Consider the following 4,914-nt stretch of genomic DNA (forward strand, 5'->3'; position numbering starts at 1 on the left):
AAGGAGATATTGTTCATGTGTTATGCAGATAGGGAATAATTGTATTAATCCACAGATGCATCTCTCTCTTGGATCTTCATTCCTTCCATCAGTGCAGACCTTTTGCCTGGGATCACTTTCCTTTAAATATAAACCTCAGGATTCATTTTGTATGGCTTAGTTTTCTATTATATTTTTCATTTTAGGTTTCATATAGTCTTATTTCATGCTCTTTCTTGAAAAATACTATTTTGTGGAGTATAGAAATCTGTGTGGAAGATTATTTTTTTGTCACCTTCACTGTGTCATTCCATATGTTCCTGACCCACCATATACTGGATATGAGAGGAAGCAATTTACTTTGTGTTGATAGTTTCCTAATGTTAAGGAACAGTATTTGAACAACACACTGTAGAGATTGTAACAGTGAGATGGCCTCAGTAATTAGATGGGGTTTGAGTTGGAATAATAAAAAAGTGACAGTGTAGAATGCATAGGAGAAATAATAAAATATATATCTGATGACCATATTGATGGATTATGACATAAGGTGGCTGGATGCTTACTAGTTCCATTTTCTCTGTCTGGACACCTGGGAGGATGGCATGTCTCAGCTCTCCTTACACTTATTTTGGGACCATGTGAATGAGCTGTGGCCAACTGGATATAGGCAGAAGTGATGGTAAAATTGTGCCTTAATTGTTCTCACACTTGTGCACAATTCTGGGAATATCCTCATTGGTTCTAGATTTCACACCGCCCCAGTATTTTGTACTCCTTTGGGGGCTGCAAGTTCAGGTGATGGGCTGACGGTGACAGTGTTTTGATAAGGACAGGGCATGATGACCTAAAGCTTCTGAGCTTCATGATCACGTATTTGTACCTGGGCCTACCTGCCCTAAGCATCAGAAGGGCAGGACAGGGAGACGAAGGTCCTGGTTACTGTGAACTAGATGACAGGTCATGTCACAAAATTGAGACCATGTCAGCTCCACTCTCCACTTAACCCTGACAGCCGCTAGTCATGCTGCTGCCAAGATCTGAATCCTGGGGCCTATAGTAATGCGGCTGTTGGGCAACTTGCCTCCCTGTAGTTTAAGAAGCTCTCCTGCCACGCTGTTTAAGAAATAACTAAATAAGCCAAATAGTTCAAGTCTGTGCTTTTATGTGAAATTTTTAATCGATACCTGTGAGGCTACTTTCTGGTCAAGAAGTCATTGTAGATTGTTTCGATAATGCCAAGGATCCTGCAAAGAGGCGACCCCAGCAGGGTATGTTAATGCCAACGCCTAGTTACCTAAGGAGAACTAACCACGTGACAGGCACTTTTAAATCCCACGAGGGACGTAGCGCCCGCTCTAGTCTCGGTAGAGCCACGGTCCCAGACCCGGGAGCAGCAGCAGCAGGATTCCTTCCTGCAGCGCTGCGCCCCCTGCGCAGTGTCCCGCACACCGGGTCGGGGCGGGCCGCGGAGGTCCCCCGGTGCTGCGCGCCTGGCTTCTGGGGCGGGGCTTCACGCCTCGCCCGCGGGCATTGGGCGCTTTTCTTTTCGGGGAAACCTGGGGCTCTGCTTCCCCGCGCGGTCCGGCGGGCCCTCGTCGTTGCCATGAGGACGGCACTGGCGCACGCGCCTGGGCCGGGCGCGCTCACACTACATTACCCAGAAGCGGGCGCCATGCGCTTCCGGCCCGAGCGACGGGCCGCGGACCGCCCGGGAGGGGCGTTTCCTGCGGCCGGGGCGGGACTTCCGGCCGCGGCGCAGGAGCGCATCCCTCGGTGAGCGGCGGCTGGTCGGGCCGCGACCACGTGGACTGGAGCGCGCACCGGGCCGCGCCGGGCGGGAGACTGACGTGGCGGGGACCGCCTCCGCGCCCTGGGCGAGCCGTGACGCCCCGGCGTCGGCCCCATCGCCCCGAGACCGTGCCCGGCACTGCACCTTGCCCGAGGTCCCCGCGCTCCGTCGCCCAGGCCCCCGAAGGCGGCGGCCGGGGCCTTGTGAGCGTCTCACAGCATCTTATAGCGAGGCTCGGAGCGCGACACGCAGCCGCAGGCGGCCCCGCCCTAGCTGAGCCCTCGGGACCCACCCCGGTCGCCCGCCTCTCGGGCCCTGCGCAGCCCAACCGGACCCCTGGCGTGGCCGCGGCGGCAGCACGGATGAATACGGCGCAGGTGAGTGGAGGGTCCCCCAGCCTCCCCCCCCAGCCCCCGCCACGGATCACCCTCATGGTCACCGCGCCTCCTGACGGCGGATGCTGGTGGTGGGACTGTTACCTCCCATTTTCTTGGCCGTGGAGTCCCTGGGGGAGGTCACTTCTGGCCCAGCATCCTGAGCCCAGGTCAGATGTGATATGGGGATGTTCCCGTTCGGGGCGGCCAGTGGAAGGGCGACCGAGTCACGGGAACAGGCGTGTGCCAACAACACCTGGAGGTGAGGTCGAGTTGGGAGTGAACAGGGTCTCCGCTGCGTCTCGAAGGGAACAGAGAGCAGGGGATGGCAGCCCCGGACGCTGGGCCTCTTCTGAAAGTTTGGAGCTGCGGACGGAGGTGGTTTGACACAGATTTCGTTCCGCAGGCTTCCCCCGGCTGCAGAATGGAGACTGGAAGTGAGGGCGGAGGTAGGGAGCCTCGGGAGGAGTGTGACCTGCGAGCTTTAAGGCCCTAGTACTGGGGCTTGTGGAGGAAGGCTGAGCCCAAGTGTGCTTGTGTCTGGGAGGCATGGTCTGGAGGACAGCGGCAGAACTGGCCAGCGAGAGAGTCTGGTGCCCTTCATGCAGGCCCACAGCTTACACAGTGCTCATCTGCCCGCTGGCCTGGCTCTGGGCCGCACACAGTGATCAGAGACAGGAGAGAGCAGGCACTGGGGTGCCGAGCCTGGCATCTGCTCTGAGGCGGGAGGCTAGGAGGAGAGGGACCAGGGCTGGCTGTGTGAGTGCGTAGACTGGAGACCCCTGTGGCCTGTGGGCTCACCTGTCCCCCGTCGTGACAGGGCTGTGTGACCTTCGAGGATGTGTTCGTGTACTTCTCCCGGGAGGAGTGGGAGCTCCTTGAGGAAGCTCAGAGACTCCTGTACCGTGATGTGATGCTGGAGAACTTTGCACTTGTGTCCTCACTGGGTAAGGCCCTGCTTCAGTTACCTGTCGCTACCTGGCAAATTATCCCGAAGCTTCGTGGGATGAAGACAGACACTTATTATCTCAGTCTCTGTGGGTCAAGAATCAGGCATATCTTACTTGGGTACCTCTAGGCTCAAGGTCTTTCATAACCTTGCTGTCAAGCTGTCCAAGTTTGCTGTCTCATCTGAAGGCTCAACTGGAGGTGAATCTCCTTTCAAGGTCATGCACCTGAGCAGGAGCCTGTTGGACTAATTAGTCGTTTTCTTGCTGGCTTTTGGCCAGAGCCCTCCCTGAGGCTCTTGCCATGTTGTCTTCTCCATAAGCAGATCACAGCAAGGCAGCTGATTTCCACCAGCATGAGCAAGAGACAGCATCCAACGTGGAAGCTGGTATTTTCGTAATTTATTCTCAGAAGTGACATCCTGTCATTTTTGCCATATTCTGCATTTTAAAAAGAAGTTTTAGGTTCAGCCCACATTCAGCTGGAAGGACTTACAAGGACATGGATACCAGAGGATAGGTATGAGTCCCAGTTTCCTGGGCTGCGTTTTGTTCTTCCCCTTTTCTCTCAAAGGGCGGCCGTCGGTCTGACAGTACTGTCGTGGCACGACCCTTTCCTTGGCTTCCTGGAGGAGGTGCTGTGGGTCCTAGGGCTGCACAGTGGGCACTAGCTCCTCCTCTGCAGCAGCCCCAACCTCTCCTCTCCCAGAGCTTTGAAATGAAGGATTTGGGGGTCAGGAGTCTTGGGGTCTGCCCAACAGATCCCAGATGGCCTGGCCACACCTTGACTGGCTGTCTGTCCAAACCCCTGGTCTCTGCCCACATTCTTACCCCTTTTTCTAATTGACTTTTCCTGGGGCCTGACTGTTCCAGGAATTGCAGGCACCGACGTGGTCATTCCTTGTGAAGAACAGTGAGCTGTTCCTGCAAACACTTTTCTAAGATTCTTTTTTAAATATTTAATCTTCTTTTCTGTGGAGAGCATTGCTCTGGGGTGCTGCCAGCCACTCAGCAGCTCTTCTTTCCCCTTAGGACTCGCCGTTTCCAGGTCCCATGTAGTTACCCAAATGGAGCCAGAGGGGAGCCCAGGGTGCCTGAGAAGGTAAACACAGCTCCAGCTACAGCAAAGAAGATCTGGAGGGGGCCTGGCCCTGGTGAGTGGAAGCCATGGGGATGTCGCCTCAGGGCTGGCCTCACGTTACACCAGCAACCCGTGTTGTGTCTCCTGGTGTTCTGATGCTAGTACCCATGGCTGACCTTATCCCCCTTCTCTTTCCCCATTTGGATGCTTTGCCCACTGTCATTTCTACTCTGATCTCAGTTACCTGTTAGTTCTTCCCCTGTGCCCCCCATCTCCATGTCGTTTCTTTTCTTGGTACTCTGCAGCATTGGCTTTCATTTAACATGTCATGAGTTGTGCTCACATCCTTCAATTTTCCTTGAAAACTAAGTATTCCATGCCAGCCAGATTTTCCTGGCCCTGGACAGACCCTTTTGCACAGTACTCACCTATCACGAGGAATGAGGCCTTGCTGGGAGACCATTGGCAGAGGAGTGATTTGGAGACCCTGCCCCTCCTCATACTGTACTCCATCCTTGTACCCTCTCCCTGTGAGGTCTTCTTCATTCTCTGACCTTTAGAGGCCTGCAACGCACAGCTTCCCTTCCTCATCCTGATTCTGGCTCCCATGTTCTGCATGCAGTCCCAAGGACTCGTTCCTGGTTGTATCAGACGGCATGTGTTATGGCCTGCCACTTGCCACCAATTAAACTTGAACTTAACCCGCATTTATCTTCCTTCAGGTTGATGGCATGGAGTGAA

The 4,914-nt window shown here is 54.6% G+C and overlaps 1 long non-coding RNA gene across 1 annotated transcript; it reads left to right on the forward strand.

Annotated features, from left to right (window-relative positions):
• Nucleotides 1-1,469: 1,469 nt before the first annotated feature.
• Nucleotides 1,470-4,914, forward strand: LOC118535594 (uncharacterized). Its single transcript, XR_013444241.1, has 3 exons — nucleotides 1,470-2,148; nucleotides 4,125-4,246; nucleotides 4,896-4,914. It is a non-coding gene; the product is annotated as an uncharacterized LOC118535594 (long non-coding RNA).

The sequence above is a fragment of the Halichoerus grypus genome, chromosome 15 (genome assembly GCF_964656455.1).
Source record: "Halichoerus grypus chromosome 15, mHalGry1.hap1.1, whole genome shotgun sequence".
NCBI classification, from domain to species: Eukaryota; Metazoa; Chordata; class Mammalia; order Carnivora; family Phocidae; genus Halichoerus; species Halichoerus grypus.